Below are 17,364 nucleotides of genomic sequence, written 5' to 3' on the forward strand. Positions count from 1 at the left end.
ATCAACACCTACAGCATTTTTTAGGGAAAACAAGCTAACTTCACAGAAATGTAGGATTCTTTAAAGGCATAACAAATAAAAAATATTAACACTGAAGGTACTATTTCTAATTACTTAATAACTTACCATTTTCATGCTTCCATCTGTAACATCTGAAAGAATTAAGATACTTTGCAACAAAAATCTTGTGAGAAAACAGAAAGACTGTATAGCATCTGTAAAAGAAAATAAGTAGTGTATAAGACAATATTATATTAGGAATAATATTTATAGTAGATACAGCTTGGTCAGACATAACATTAAAGACATGGTTTAGTAATTTAGTAGTCAGCATTGTGGTGGTGCTGGGACTTGGGGATCTTTTGGATCTTATGGTCTTTTCCAATCATAAAGTGTCTCTAACTTGGGACTTAAACTAAAAGTTATAACTGAGCAAAGAATACCAAATATAATAACTTCATTTTGTGGATGTTGGACAGCTTAGTGGATTCCTGATGGGAGGATGTGCAAGCTTCTCTTTAACCTGAAAGCTGTTTGGTGGCTTACAGGGAATCTTCCTGTGAAGTTTGGTTGGTTTGCATCAGAGATGTACATCACTGCAACCAGCACTGCCTGTCACCTACTTTTGCAGCTAAAAGAGAGGCTGATTGCTGAACCTAAGAGTGAGATACCATTTCCTCTTTAGAAGTGCTCTCTTCACTTTAAACTAGCAGAAAGGAAGGGAGGAACTTATTCTATTTCCACATGTTCTGTGTCCTCTGCTGCACAGTCTGCTTTTTTGTGCACCTGATGTAAGCTGAGCACAGGCTGCCACATGACCAGTGCCACCAGTACCCCCAGTGCCTCTGGGCCCCAGACGCGCTGCTTCTCTCAGGAGCAGGAACCAAGTCTCTCACAGCACAAACACCATCCATACCTCAGCAGGGCTTCAGCATCTGCCTTCCCAGCTTCCACATCCTTGGCGCTGCTGAAACACAAAGTATGGGGCAGAGCTACAGCTTTCCTCCATTCCCTCAACTGTACTTGCCAGATTGCCTCAGTCCCTAAATACAGTAAGTGAGGCTGAGGAGGTGAGAAAAGCAGTGGTGCCACGTGGGAACCATAAATAATAGCAGTGCTATGACAGCAAAGCAGAAAAGGGAGTTTAAACCCTCCCTTCACCTGAAGCCCCACTCCATGGGATCACCCACAGCATGCGATCATTTCTATTTTTAAGCGCAGTATTTTCTAACATGAGTCAGTTACCAATCTATTTCTGATCTGAACAGGAAGGACAGAGGAACATCCTTAATCACAGCTGAACCAAAATTAGAACAGAAAAATGGATCAGTTCAGCTCTTTTATTTATACTAACCAACTTTAGGTGTACCTATATGAGAATACATACATAAACTCCTTTTGCAGAGCCTTAGTGAAGGATCAGAATCTGGTCTAAAGAGAAATTTAAAATACAGAATTGGGTATTGGAAGGGGCCTGTCTCACTCCAAGGCTTTTACTTGGGAAGCTGTAATTCATCCAGCCAAGCCACCATCTCAGGGGTGGTGACAGCGGCATGTCTAAGCAATGCCTCTAAGAGTCACCTCTTGGTCGCTCTTCACTCAGCACCTGTCAGACCACAGCCAAAACACCCTTGACTGGAATTCTGTGTCCAGTCTTGGCACTCAGCACAGGAGAGAAAAAGAACACAACAAGGCCCTGAACCTTGGAGATTAACCATGCTTGGAGCAGGACTGTGAACTAGGTGACCTCCACACGCCCCTTTTGACCTTAATTCCACACTCCTGAGACTCCCGCACCACACATATGTTAAAAGCACATCATGACTGGTTAAAAAAACAATCTAAAATAGTTTATAAATTAAAAAAAAGTCATTCCAATGTGTGACAGCAGAAGCCTTTCTCTCCACGGCAGAACAGCGATACTCTAGCAACAAAAATAACACTGAAGAAAATAAGAACAAATCATTAGTAATAAGACAATGACGTTACAGAGAATGTATTATTAGAAGATCACCAAAATACACTGGATGACACTGGAAATGCAATCAAGCACCAAGATGGCAAATAAGAGCTCAATAAATGATTAAATGTATTAGCTTTGTAAAAACTGCAGAAAAACTGCTGTCACTACAGTCTGCTAAAGCCCTGCTGTTGGTTTTCACACTAAGTCCTCTATCCCATAATCCCTTTGGAAAACTTGCAAACAGACAATCACAGTAATCAAAATCTCACAAAAGCATTAATTAAATTAAGGAAGTATCCAGATGTAAAAAAATGCAGTGATTAATAAATAAATTCCTATTTCTTTTAGTCCAAAAGAAAGAAGTAATTTTCTTTCTAGGAAAAGGCAGCCCTTAAAGATAGGAATATGTGAAGGAAACATGTCTAAAAAGGGGGAGGGGAAAATCTGTGCCTTTTTCCAAGCTTTTTTGGCTATTAACAACTCAGTTCCAAGATAAATTCCATATGTGTAAGATATGCAGCATGTTTACATTTGACGTTTACAGCTGCACTTAGGTAATTTTAGAGATGGATGTATGGATAAGCACAGGGTCAGCATGGATACAGCAAACTGATTCATACAGACATGGAGATTTCTCATTTAGTTGCCTAGCAATAAGATCCGACTCCTGGAACCTAACAAATACTGATGAGAAAACAGAATAGAATTATTTAATATGTCACATGCATCATATAAAAAGGAATATAATGCTATTGAAGAAAGGAAAATATTAGGCCAGAAAAAAAATTGTATTCAGTGAAATTTATCCAGGAAATATGTGATACTAAGAAACTGCAATATCTAAATTAAAGAAATCCTCAGTCTGTTCACTCTGTCAGTATTTTTCATCATTCTTCTTTTAGCAGAAAGTCCAATTCCATCTTGGCTAATGGATCTGACTTTTGAATTGCTGTGTTTAACTTTGTCCAGTCTCCTCAACTGTGTTTTGAAGCAGGAGAGAGAGAAGAGAGATATTTTTAAAAATTGAATAGGATGAACATGATGGCATTTCTCTTCTTGGAAAACACAGCATGGTACTAATGGAAAGTTTGGTGACATTTACAACACTGGTGGAGAGGTGAAAGTCCACATTTGTGTTTTTACTTTTTACAAAGAGCTTTAAAATTGCCCTGATGCCTTTTAGCACATTTATAAGGTCTCTCTCAGATCTTTCAGTATTACAAATGTTCTTCTTTTGATACTTCAGCGGTAGAACAGGAAGATCACAGGCCAAGGATAGGCAGCCTACCACAACACCAGCACAGACCAGGAGTACCCACATCTTGGATCAGTACTAGCATTGGTCTTTCCCCCTTATAGTCGAAATTGAAATAGATCAGTTGACAATAAAGCTGGGGAAACAGAGGCCACTGGATAGTATTCCAGCATTATAAGCAGTATAGTCTTGTAATGCACTACTCAAGCACTATTTAAACCTGAAAAAAAATAATGATTCCTCTTTCTGCTATTTCCAAGCTTTCTTTAAAACATTCTCCTTTAACAATCCTTTAAAACAGTACTTCCCAAATCTGTTCCTGCTGGAGCTGTCACTTAATAGTATTCCATCTGCTTGGAACAGAAAGTCATAAATTTTCTCTCACGTCCTGTTACATCAGCATAAATCTGGAGTAACTCCCCAGACTTCCTGTGTGACGCACTCACTCGGGGTTTGCCTACACAAGGAAGTAAACAGAAAGGAAAACTCGCCTCAATCTGAGCCAAGTATCAACCCTGGCTCACTCCTGGTGGAAACATTCTTACAAGACAGAAAAGAAAAGCAGCTTTTCCCACTCTGAATATGGGTTAAACTATTTTGAACAAAGAGAATCCTAGTAAAATCCAAAAGTATAATCACATTACATAATGAAGTGCTTTACAAAAATAAAGTTTCAGGATCAGAAGCAGCATGTCTTCTATCTAGTCATAAATATCCTAATTCTCAAACTTTCCCTAATTCAATTTAGAGGTACTTTTACATATTTGGCACAGCTTTGCATTTTGGCATGAAAATACTCTTTCACTGTCTATAACACACAATTTTACAGAATGGTCCATTACTCAGTACTTAAAAAGTACTCATTTTTCCATGAAGACAGTGACTTTATTTCTTAATCTTCCTTTCCCAGTTGCAAAGACTATTACACAGACTAATTAACTACATCTTAATTTGGTCTTGAACTGTGTCTCCTTTGTCCTTGTTACAGCACTGTGAAACATCCCTAAATGGAACATAAATTATATTTGCTCCATGAAAGGTTGTATTAAGACAGGAATTTACATTAATTTTTCTTTCTACTATAATAGTAGAAACTACACAAATATCTAGAAAATTAAAAGCAGACAAAAATGAAGGACACACAAGTGAAGATTTTGATGTGTGAATCATGATAAGTTATTCAACCAGGGCTAATTTACTGAGATGCAAATTGGCAGTTTCATTATGATATTCTCTGTATAATAATAATAATTGTCAGACTCCTTATAATGCAATGACCTATGTGACCACCACATACATGTTTAAAAAGCTAAGAAACAATAGTATTTATTTGTAGACATTCCTTAGAAGGCACTTGCTGTTTACAAAGATCTGTCAATAAAAAATAGATGATCTGAGATGAAAAGCCTTGCTCCTAAACTTTCCTACATGAATATATATCCCAGGATAATCTGGCACTACAGTAAGTCTATGTGGTCAACAGAAAAAAATCATAATTTCATGGGGAAAAACTGGAGATGGAGAAGGGACACAGAGTTGTCTCTGATTTCTTGTTGATTCTTACAGGTTTTGTACAAATTCTGTGCTGTAAAGACTGATTTCAGAGAGTTCCTGAAAGGGAGTAAATTGGACAGAAACCTCAGAGATGGAAGTAATTTATTTTCTCATTTGGGGTTGTGTGGTCATCTTTGCGTCTATTCTGAGATCCCAAGTACAGAATTCAACTTTTACTTTTTTTCCCTATGTCACAAGAAATAATAGTTTGAGCTATTAATTTCAATTTTATGCACTGTAATTTGAACTCTGCTCTTCCCTCCATTTTTTAATTTTGATCTCTTTTGACAAGTAACAAAGGAAGTAAAATACTAAGTCTGAACTCTTAATTCATTGTGAAAATAGCACACTATCCACCCCTCTTTGTATTTCCATGTCTTAAATAATATTCAAAGATCTGTTGTCAACTACATAGCAAAGACCATATCTAATTTGTAGGATGAATTGAAAGGAACTGGTATTTATGAACGTATGAACCAAAATACTTCATGTTCTAAACAAAGATTCAGCAATCCTGAATAGTCCAGTGAGAAGAATGAGAAAAGGAGATGCTCTGGTAAGTATTTATATACTCTGTATAGAGTGTGACTACTCTTTTCTATCTTTTTATCTAAATTATAACCAGCAAATAGCAAAGAAACTGTCTTATCAAGTAACTTTGATAATAAAACATAGATGATGTATATATGTAGCACAAAACAGGTTTTATTCTGGCCTAGTACCACAGATTATCACACAAAATGTACCATAAATTCTCAAAGTAGTGCAAGCATGGCAGTAATGCCACTCGTTCAATTAGGCATCAGTTTAGTGTGTACTGTTTTAGGTAGTCTTATCCTCTTCCTTTTTTACCACCCAAACTACAAACCTGGCTTTCACTGACTATTTCTAAAGTTCCTTTCAAAAATTACTAACAATAAGGCCTCCATAAATCCTGCAACTCAGTGAAAAAAACCCAAAAAACCAACAACACCACATTTTGGTGCAAGAGTATTTGTATAGTTTTATCTATAAGTTTGTCTACTCCTTTTCTAAGTAACCATACTTAAAATTGAGGTAAAGCATATGTTTTACTCCCTCACTGTAAGCAGGAAATATCCATCCCACTCTCTGTGTTTGTTGTCCTGTGAGGCAAGGTGTTGTCCTCTGAATTCTCCCTCTTAGAAAACCCATCCTAAAAGCAAGAATCATTGTGTAGTCCGACCTTAATTTTTTAGATTACAGATAATTCAAGCTGTTACCTGTAACAGGTTGTAACACCAGACAGAGGAGCTGGCAACATGTGAGGCCAGACCACTGACTGGCATCAAAAGGGTCCAAGTGTTTTCAGTTCCTTTTCTCCAGGCAGCACCAGCTGCATTAGCAGTGATTTCCTATCAAAAGTTCAGTGGCAGCAGGTCCTAGAGGGGCAACAGAAGTGACAATTTTGCAGCTTGTCAAAGATCAAATGGTTTAAAACATCAGTGCCAGCCCTTTTAAGATCAGCTCTAACAAGCCTGAGAAGTGAAACTTCTGACATCGGTTTTGTTTGTTTACTTTCCAATAAACAAACCGGAGCTGCGATTCCCTCTTTTCAATCCTGAAGTTCACTGACTCTGAGGCCTTGCTGGCCTAGACTATAAATGCTGAAGTGTTTTGTTGGATTTTTTTTTCTTTTTTTTTCCTTGTTAGTTGGCTAAACCCCAGAAAAACAATTAATGTTTCTCAATAATATTTACAGAGATCTGTAAACATAAATACCATGGTGATGTTCTGCATTTTCTCAACGAAGCCTGAAGACTGCTTTTAAAGACTTCTTTCAGAGACTTCTTTCAGATTCTTTCTGCCTTAACCATGTGAATCACTGAAATAGCAATTGGAATAAAGGAGCAATAGTTGACTGATCAAATTTTTACATACCAACTAGGATTATTTTCTGTCGAAATATTCTTGGTCTTGATAGATGCTTGCAACTTGTGAAACCCTCCTGTCCTTCAAAGGTTTGTGGAAAGAGACCACTATCAGAGTGGAAGTCCCTAAGGAGTTTAATATATTAGCCACACAAATATCAGCTCTCCAAATGCTGTGTCTTACCCAGAATTTCTGCAGATCTGGGCAGTCACTGATGTGAATATTGATTACAATTTCTTTTAAAAGATATTTTGTTCTTACTTCCATTAAGAAGTGACTACTATCTCCAGCAATTATAAATTTCCTGTTCCACTGGCACTCAACTAGACAAGATTACACTCAAAGGTTTAGAGAGTCTAGGATAAGAAAAGAGAAAGGAGCTCTGAAGTATCCAAAATATAGCTGCTAGAAATTAAAATACCTGCCCAGGTGCATTGGGGGTTTTGCCTGTATTCTATCTGATGTCTCTGTAGCAGTTTATGATACAACTTGGGCAGGATGAAGCTTGTTACAGATAAAATCTGTCTTCCCTAACTTAGCTTGTATGGCTTTGCAACTTTAACAAACACAGTGCAGAAAAAAACTGTTAGAAGGGAGCACTCTGCACCCAGAGATCACTCCAGTCAATGAACTTGGAGCATAACTGTTCTTGGCACCTTTCCTTGCCCTGCCTGTTCCCACTGTGCTGCTGCTCACAGTTCCCAGGACAAAGCAATTGTCGGACCGTTTCACGTGTACTTTTCTTAAAGAAAGTACCTTTTCTGTGAGTGACATTGCCTCTTGGCAATGCATCATCTGGAGATGCAGTTGTGTGTTAAACAGAGCAAGTGTAATGTTGGTGGGTCCCAGGTAGGAGGATGGATAATTTCCTTCCATCATACAATCTAGTTTTGTACAAGTTCTTCCTCAGCCTGTCAGCTGGGGTGACTACAACTGTCATGAAAAGTGAAACTGAGAAACACAGCCAGAGTACTAAAAAGGATGAGAGTTTTATGAAGATTCACTGAATATAGTTATTGTTTTACTCCACTTTAAAGGCAGACAGCTTTAGTCTTTATTTATCTGTATGAGATAAACTGCTCTGCTTAAGTCCTCTGTTGTTTCTATGTGGGTATACACAGGAAAAGTTATCTTAATTGTCTTTTTAAATGACCACTTAAACTGTGCTATATTTCTAATCAGACATTCTTACTGCTCAAAATTAATTTGGTTTAACTGTCTTTGTAATTCACTTAGAAAGTTCTTTAATAATTTAATTTAAGACTCCTGGCTGAAAGTTCTAATTTCAATTAATCCATAAACTGTGTGTGTTTGAACTCATCTTCCAGAGTGTTCTCCTGCTGACACATTCTCATCCTTATACTTCTGTTTGTTACACTGCTATCATGGTTCTACATCTGTTTAGTGAAGGACATAATGTGAATATATTTACCATATGGTTGCTGGGAGCAAGATGAATGGGGAGCTGACTAAGAACGTATTTATTACTTAAGAAAATCAGAGCCAAGGAAGAGAAGGACAAGTGTAGAGAACTCCAGAAAACTTTCACCAAGCTAACTGAGGATGGAAATACCCATTGGCAGGAATAGTTCTAAAACATTATTTGTATATGTTTTGGCTCCTCTAGATACTTTAACCCCTTGCAGGAGTAAGAATCTGAGCTTGCGCTGAGGTTTTCTAGTGCAGCTTCTGACCTGCAAAGGTGGACAAACTAACTGTCTCCTTTAATCAGAGCGAGCTTTAAATTGAAATCACTGAGTCCTCTTTTTTGTAAGCTTTTCTACCAGTTATTTAGGAATCAACCATGACAAACCTGTTCTTTACTAATGGAACCAGATGAAGCCAGGATCCTATAGCTGTGCTCTCAGCTAACTGTGAGAGCTGCTGCATTCAATAAATGAGTCAATAAAGTATACAATATGGATAAAATACTGAGTGAAATTCATCCCTGATAAAACTGACCTTAAGTCAGTGGTTATGTCCTTTAGTGTCTGTTTAGTGCCTAAACAGAATTCCACTGCTAAAAACACAATACTAGGAGTAGTATTTGTAGAAGGAATTAAAGCTTTTGGTTAGCTCAAGAGTGGGGTTTATGTCTCTCCAATACTTCAATCCAAGGAGGCTCAGGTCTTGCAGTATCTGAACACCACTTAACCCGGAAATTACCTATAGAACTTACCCTGTATAAACTTTTGTAAATTCAAGCCAATATAATCTCAGTCTAGGGATCCAGCTATTCACATGCGAAAAAAAAAAAAGTGTCTGTGGGCAGGAGTTAACTCAGATTCTCTGCATGTGGGACTTCTGCTTCAGACACACAGCATGCAAATGCTAAGCCTGAAAGACTTGCAAAATTAGTATAATTTCAGAAAATCAGTTATGTTAACCAGAATAACTACCTAGGATGAAATTATGCTTATTTATACTGTTTCCACTTAAAAAAATAAACCACCACCAACAAACAAAACCCAGCAAAACCCAAAGCAAACAAACACCCTAAACTTAAACAAATGACCAGAAAAAAAACCAGAGACAAACCCACTTCTGTTTTACCAAGAAAAAAATTGCTCCAGTTGGAGATTCTTCTGCTCACAGGTATTTTTCAACAAGCACACATACAACCGAACTCTCTCATACTCCCATATTCCCCACGCAATCCTTCTTGAGGCTGCTCTCCAATCAGACTACAGTGATTCCCACAGCTCCATGTGAGGCTGCAAAGCTAAACAAGCTCAGAAACTTGCAAGAGAACTAGAATCTTTTCTTTTCAGACCTTCCATTTTTGCTCAAAAGTTCACAAGAGAGAATCCAGAGAATTAGACCATGCTATTCAAGTACATCTCAGAAGCATTTTTTACCTTTTGTTAATGATTATCAATTTCCTGTTCATTAAACTTGTGAAGCTGGCTAACAGGAAATAATTCTATGGTGCTGAAATGGCTTGTATTGCCTCAGAGAATTAATTATTTTTAACCCACAGGACACATTTAACATTTTCATAGAATCATAGAATACTTTGGGTTGGAAGGGACCTTTAAAGCTCATCTAGTCCTATTTCCCTGCAATGAGCAGGGCTATCTTCAACTAAATCAGCTTGCTCAGGGCCTTGTCCAATCTGACCATGAGTGTTTCCAGGGATGGGGCATCCACCACCTCTCTGGGCAACCTGTGCCCAACTTTTCCACACCACATCGTAAAGAAATTTCTCCTTATACCTAGCCTGAATCTACCCTCTTTTAATTTAAAACTATTGTCCCTTATCCTATTGCTACGGGCCCTATTAAAAAGTCTGTCCCCGTCTTTCTTACAAGGGCCTTTCAAGCACTGAAAAGCCACATCAAGCCCTTCCCAAAGTCTTCTCTTCTCCAGGATGAACAACCTCAACTCTCTCAGCCTTTTCTCACAGGAGAGGTGCTCCAGCCCTCTGATTGCTTTTGTGGCCTTCCTCTGGACCAGCTTTTCTGTATGACATAAAATCATGTCACATGAAGCCAGAAATACCTACTGGTTAATAGAAGCTACTTTCAGAGTCAGATCCAGCCTTCTTTTTAACATCTGACAGTCTTCCAATGTTTGTAATGATTTAGATAATGTTCCGGTAGTGGCTTTGGTTCTCTTCTCCCATCTCTCTTCCCAAAACGTCTCCGTTATGCAATTTCTTTAAAAACAAGAGATTTCACCAAAATAGGAAGAAAATTACAGCTGCACTCGAGCAGCTGCACTTGCTTTAAATGGATTAGGGACTAAAGAATGACAATATAAAATTAATCTACAGAAATGCAAAACAATTTTAACATACTCAAAGCAGACTGGATTTAATAAAGGGAACCATAGATCAAACAATGGAAATGCTGTTTATCGTAATCTAATGGTTCAACCTTCTTGAACGTATTTAAAAATACAGGTTTGTAATAACATGCTCATACATAAAAATAATAATCTTTTTTTAATTAAAAAAAGGGTTTGAACTTTTCAAGTGGGTAACAAGGGAAAAAAAAAGGACTTCACTGCCTTCCAAAGGTTAACCTGGATTTATAACTATTTGCCTCATTTCCCTGTGTTTTTGCTTCCTCCTAAGGACTGAAAAGGTAAAGTAGCTTTTCCTCATCCTTTTTCTAGCTCAAGTGGATCTTTAATCCCTAAAGAGCAGAAAATGTGGTCCTCACAGAAATCTAACAGAGAACTAATGCTTTTTTCATCAATAGAAATCATATTAATGGCAACCACTGATAACTATTATGCTTGAATATTACCTTAAATTGTAAGAAGCCAATCTGTTTCTGCCCTTGTAAAAGTAAGGCAAACAGCAAGGAGTAGCTCTTTACATCCAACAAAAGCCCTTAGCTACAAGCAGATACAAGTATATAAATGCTCTGTGGGGTATTCCTACTGTTTCTTCACACACAGACCATGACACAGCATCTTCTGCACTGAAAAAGAGAACACAAAATTAGTTTGGTAAGACCATGTGCAGCATTTCAGTAATAGTAATTTCCCTTCCATGCCTGAGAGTTCATCAATAATACATATTTTTTAAGGAGTAATGCAATGCAGCTATAGGACATTCGGATGCTCTTCCAACTCAACCAACTGCTCTTCGTGCTCAGCTGCAGTAGGTGTTTCTGAATATAAATACTTCATATAGAAGATGATTGCCACAAAACCACTTAAGCAGGCAGATTAGAATGGAATTAAGCCAATACATCCTAAAACTGATACAAGGATTATTACTTCTTAAACACTGGACAATTAAGCCACAGAACTCACTAAAATGTGATACTGGAGGGCCTAAAAGCTGCCAAAATGAGACATTAACATAGAAAATAGAAAATCTAATAACTGTAAAAATTACATAATATGGACATGCTTTAAGGTAACTCAAACATGAGCTGGCAGTGGTTAGGAGAAAGAAAAGCTCTTCTTCTGGCAAATAATGAAAATTATAAATTTGAAATCTTTACTACTTTATTGTAAAGCTGGTGCTAACCAATGCCAGAAACAGAACATTGCAGCATGGCACACTCACTCTGCTAAGCTAAGGACCATGAACAAATCTGCCATTTTAGAAGACTAGAGAATGTGAAAATTTTGCAGCTTATATATTTCACTGAATGGGACCTGATGAGAAGACAGACACTGCTGGGTTTATTTTTTGGTTGGTTTGTTGTCCTAAACCACTCTGGGAATACATATGCAATCTTCCTCTTTGCAAGTTATGATGATTATGCATTACAATTACAATTACATCGGCTAAAAATATTCCCTGTTCTAAATAGGCCTGTGAAAGCAAAGCAAGCTGTGCTGCTATGGGCACTGCCTCGCTTCCCTCATGGCCTGTACAAACATTCCCTGGTGAAATCCCACTATCTCTGACACTTGACTATTCCAGGCAGTTTTCACTGGCTATCTCTTGAGTCACACCCCAAGTATTTCTCCAGATTTTAGACGGAGAACCACCGTAAAAGTCCTGTGCAATTGTAACTGCCAGACGTATCCTTACATTTGAGAAATCCAGCAAGTCTTCTGAGTCTTAAACTGGGAATCAGGAGGTGGATTTTTTAATATATTGTTTAGCATGTCTGTTCTGAGCAGCAGGAATCCAGCTGGTGAGTTAAGGTATCGAAAGGAGCATTTCAGAAGACGACTGAACTAAAGCAAAATAATTTACTAGATGGGAGACTCAGTGAGATCTACTGCAAAGGATTTTCCAAAGGAACGGAAAAGAGAAGAGACCTCCCAGGAGCTTTAAAGTGCACCACTGTCTAGAAGGGTTGGAATGTTCTTCCCTCAGTGAGTATTGTTAAATCAGTGTCACTCAAAGTCACCTCTACACATATACAGAACTTTAATACCAATACTCTGCAAATTAAAATACTGTAGAGAACAACCACAAAGCCTTCTGCAATGCTTTGACACCATCCATGATATATTGTACACTTTAGGCACATACCCAATTTATTATTAGTGCATTTCTCCAAGAGACAATGCAAACAATTCCTATAAAAATGAATCTGCACACTATGAATGGGTTTGCTGTTAAGAGCATTCTGCTTCAGTAGAAGTGCCAAAAAAAAAAGTTTAAATGAAAAATATAGGTGTATTTTTCAGTTTGGGTTTGGGTTTTGCTTTTTTGTTGTTCTTTCCCCAGGCCTTTCTTTTTCTACAGTACAGCTCTCCTTGAGACAGGCTTCTATCACAGGAAAAACTAAATTAGTACATTTCACATTTGGTTAAATGTGTGTGCCAGCTACTTCATTCATTGGGTGGGTCACGATGGCTTTGGAGAAAAATAAGGCTCTCCTGAAAAAGCACAGACTGAAAAACTGTTGGGAAAATTAGAAGGTGCAGGAGGTGATTACGTCGGAGAAATTAACACGGAATAAACTAGGGCGTGAATTGCCAGTGCTTTACTTACTCTGCAGTAATTCTCTACACGGGTGCTTTGGCTCACATCATCTGCGTGTCCCCGCTGCATTAATGGGCCGCTCTGAATAAAGGCAGCCGAGGCAGCCCCACGGCCAGCGCGGGATGAGATGCAGGATGCACTGGGGTGCTGCAGTGCCACACCGCCCCAGCCACCCTGTCAGCAGCACCGTCTGCAATCCCCACCCAGCACGGCTCAGCCTTGGGATCACTGCAAGGCAACCAATTACACTGGGTAAGCTGCGGTGATTCCGGCTCGGCGGCAGTAAGGGAAAGCTCCCAGACCTGAAAGCTCCTTTCCCACATTTCCTGGGCGGTTTTCATCGGAGCCTGTCCGAGTTCTGAGCTCTCCCTTATGTGCTGCAAGGGGCATCTCTCTTCCTCTCAGCCAGATGCTGCATCTGTGCAGCAATTCCTGCTCCTGTGCCACACAGCCTGCAACACAGAGGGTTCCTCAGGACACTTGGTAGACATCCCTTCTCAAAATAACCAGTGGCAGTGCACTCAGGGTGGAATTATGCATCGATTCTGCAAGTTCAGACTTGCAGGAATAAATCCAGAACTACCACTATGCCAACTGGAAACCACCTGATTTGAATTAAAGCATCACTGGTGTCCAGTGCAAGTGGAGGAGAGAAAAGCAGAAAATAAAAAGGGGAGATAGAATTTGGACAAAACACAAAGGGGACTGATGGATGCAAGGTGGTACTGCAACTGCTAGCCAAAAAAATTTTTTTGTTTTTGTTTTTGTTTTTTGGTTGTTTTGTTTGTTTGGTTGGGTGCTTTTGTTTGTTGCGGGGATGGAGACTGTGGGTTTTTTTTTCCTTGGTAGAGTCAAGGGAGACAGACTGAAAACAACATCCTTTAGGTAATTTTTTTGCCAAATAGTCAAACAAACAATTGGGCTGCTACATTCTCAGACATGAATAATGGTGTTTCCCATGCCAAGAAACGAAGGAATTTAAGGAGAAGGTGAGATGTATAAAATAGCAGGCATTTCATAATTTTTTTTTTGTCCTCTGCCTTACGGTTCACTGCCTTCATCAATTGTACTTGTGCAGCAAGTCTCTGAGGCTGACAAGGTGTGGCACATGTGAAGGGATGCCATGAGCAGCCACGCACAGAAACTTCTTTGGTTCCCACCTGCTAAACTCAGTGTAAGCTATGGAACGCCATATATCCTGCTGAATCTTTCTGCATTCAATCTTAAAAAAAACCTCATAGCTTTTAGAAAACATTGGTATTCTCTTACCGACCAAATGTTGGGGGATTTTCTGTTGTTATGGTAATAAGTATTTTATAGTATGTTTTAAAACAAAACATGAAAGGCGACACTTTGTCACTATGTACCTACTATGTTTTGCAGGTTTCCCAATCCATCCTCTTCCCTTCCTGCCCTTTCACCCCAAATATATATAAATTCTTGGTTTTCATTTACAGTTTAACAGTACTGGAATGCTTATGCTGGAAACACTGAATATTCTGCCATCCAATCCAAAACAAAATCCCTGCTTTCACTTCTGTTTTTAAGATTTGCAAATTTTTTTTATTACTTTTCACTCTGAAAATGTTTAATAACCTTCATCAGTTTTAACACTGATTTAAATGTTGTTGGTTTTGCTGTTTCTTCTGTGCCCATTGTCACCTCCTTTCAAGCTGGATTCCATGGATTTCAATGACATTATGTACATTTCTGTACTTGCAGATTCACTCCTGAAGCCCAAGCTCCTGCAGTAGTGTGGTTATTCTTACATGTGGGAAACTGTCATTACATAAAAGTTCTGGTATGACAAATACCTGTCACAGTTGTGTCACCTTTATTCAACATGTATGAGCTCAAAACTTACTTTCAGATAATTTGAGATTTTCCATAACACAATCCAGTGAGTAAATTACGCTTAATGCTTACAGGTATGATATGGGGAAAGAAGCTTCTTACCTTGAAGAAGCTTCACCCCAGACAAGATGCAACATAAGAGCTGCCACATGACAGCCCCCTTTAGGCCTTACATAACCCTTGGGACATGGTGGCATGCTGTGTTGAAAGCATTAGGAATGAGGTTGGCTTTGGAAAGAAACTGGAAGTTCTGCAGTATCATGTGTTCGGACTTGCCATCTGCACAGTTCAGGAGTTACTAATGGATCACTTTCTCCCAGTCATCTGAACCGTGAGTCACACAAACCAAAAGCGGAAGGCGGATGTGTGAACAAAGCAGATGTGGGTGTTTGTGGGGCTTCTCCTCACCTTTCCAGAGCCCTTGTTTTCTGCCCTGCCCCATCCAAGGCAACTGCATTTAGACCTTCGGGAAGCCAGGGCGGCAGTCACTTTAGCCACCACCTGGGATGGAGGCCAGGCTGTTAAAGGATAAAATCCCTCACGGGTGAGTCTCTGGAAGTCTCCATGACTCAAACTTCCACCTACAGCTGGAAGCCTGGCCATCTTTGTTTTGTTTAACTGAGCAAGAGCAGAACACACTAGCTGAGTGCTTACCGCGACAAACACAAACGTCTCTCCTGAGCCCTGGTTGTCCGAGGGGCGCCTGCAGCCCGGGACAGGCCGGTTCACGGCCAAAAGCACATGCAGGGAAATAGTTTCCAAACCCCAAAAGCAAACCTGAAACTAGATCCATACAGACAAGCTCCTGGAGCTCAGATAGCAAACCTCCTTCTCCGGGTATGATTTCTAGCCCAGGGCTACCGCCTGCTATCGGCTCGTATTTTTTTACCTCAGCCAAATACGAAATGTGGGCTGACGGAGGGGGCTTTCAAAAATGTATTAAATAAAATTTTAAAAGCCCCAAACAAAAATCTTACGAGCATATATACTAGCCTATATAAAGTACCCTTCTGTGAACGTGTCTACAGCTCGCATGGCAGGCCTCTGGCACCGGAGCTCTGTGAGGGCTGCAGCTCAGCAGCGAACGGCGCGGGGACCCGGCCGCCGAGCGGCCGCCATGGAGCAGCTACGCTACTTTCGCAGGCCCCGATGCCCTCCGCGGCGGCGGCGGCGGCTCTTGGCGTAGCAGCGTTCGTGAATACCGGTGCTGCACTGCGGCGGCGGCGCGGCGCAACCAAACTGCCTCCCTCCGCCGCCCACCCTGGCCCTGGCACCGCCCCCTTCCTCGACTGTGATTGGCAGGACGGGTGGAGCGGTCGGCGGCGATTGGCGGGTGCGAGCGGGAGGTGGGGTAGGTTGCGTGAAGGGTGATAAAGTTAGTGGGGCTGCCGGGGAGCGCCCGAGACGCGGCGGCGGCGGTCGGCGCTCTATGGAGGTGTTGGGGGGAGGCGTCGGGCCGGTGCTGCTGTTGCTGCTGCTGTGGTGACTCGGAGACTCGCCCTGTCCCGCGCGCTCCCCCCTTCCCCTCCCCAGCCCCGGTCCCCGGCTCCCTTCCCCTCCCCCCCCTTCTCTTGCCTTTTCCCCTGCCCTTGGTAGCCGCCGGGACCCGGGGAAGCTGACAAGGCCTTAGGGAAGGTGAGAAACGCGGGAGTGGCGGTAGAAGCGCGGGTTTGGGGCCGGGAGTGAGCAGGTACTGCTGCAGCTGCAGCCTAAAATGGCGGCTGCCCGGGGCGGCCGCCATTTTCTTGTCAGTTGCTTCTCTGTTTCTCCCGCACAAAATGGCGGCCCGGGCCGGCGGCCGCTCCCGCTGCCGGCTGTGCGAGCTCCGCCGCCGCTGAGCGAAGAGGTGGAGGAGCTCGGCAGCCCCCGCCAGGTGCGGAGAGGAGGCTGAGTGGCCGCCTTTCAGGTTAGAGCGAGAGAGACGGGAACGGGCAGTTCCTGTCCTACCGGCCATGCCTTTAGTTTCCTCGGGTCGGCTGCAGTATGGTGGTCTGGCCGCGATCTGCGGGCTCCCGCACTGTCCCCCAGGTTTCCCTTAGAGGGAGTAGCCGCGGTGCATAGCGGGCTGCGGTCTGAGGATCCACGGTGTTGGTGGGGAGGTGACGGGAGAATTTTCTAATTATGTTTTTACTACTGTTAATTGCCTTCCCATCGCGGGAGCGAGGAGCGGGCGTTAGCCGGCGGCGTCCTCGCCCACGTTTCCTGTTTAGGGGGCCCGGGCGCCGCGGTGCGGGGCGATGCCGCCCGCCTCCGCCTCGTTCCTCCCGGGGCGGCCGCCGTGGTGCGGGGGAGCGGCTCCCGCCCGGCGCCCTGGCGGAGAACAAAGAGCCGGGCGGGCGCGGGCAGCGGGCGGCGCCCGCCGGGCGGGGCGGGGGGGCGGCGGCGCCGCGCGGCGCCTGCGGGGGGCGCCCTCCGCGGACGAGCCTTTTGTTCGCCGCCGCC

The 17,364-nt window shown here is 41.7% G+C and overlaps 1 long non-coding RNA gene across 1 annotated transcript; it reads right to left on the reverse strand.

Moving 5' to 3' along the window:
• Positions 1–5,459: 5,459 nt before the first annotated feature.
• LOC136363168 (uncharacterized) lies at positions 5,460–16,129 on the reverse strand. The gene is made up of 5 exons (XR_010743910.1): positions 15,929–16,129; positions 13,078–13,296; positions 10,916–11,092; positions 10,168–10,304; positions 5,460–6,172 (listed from the first exon to the last, which is right to left on the reverse strand). It is a non-coding gene; the product is annotated as an uncharacterized lncRNA (long non-coding RNA).
• Positions 16,130–17,364: the final 1,235 nt, after the last annotated feature.

This window comes from Sylvia atricapilla, chromosome 6 (assembly GCF_009819655.1).
Source record: "Sylvia atricapilla isolate bSylAtr1 chromosome 6, bSylAtr1.pri, whole genome shotgun sequence".
Taxonomy (NCBI): Eukaryota; Metazoa; Chordata; class Aves; order Passeriformes; family Sylviidae; genus Sylvia; species Sylvia atricapilla.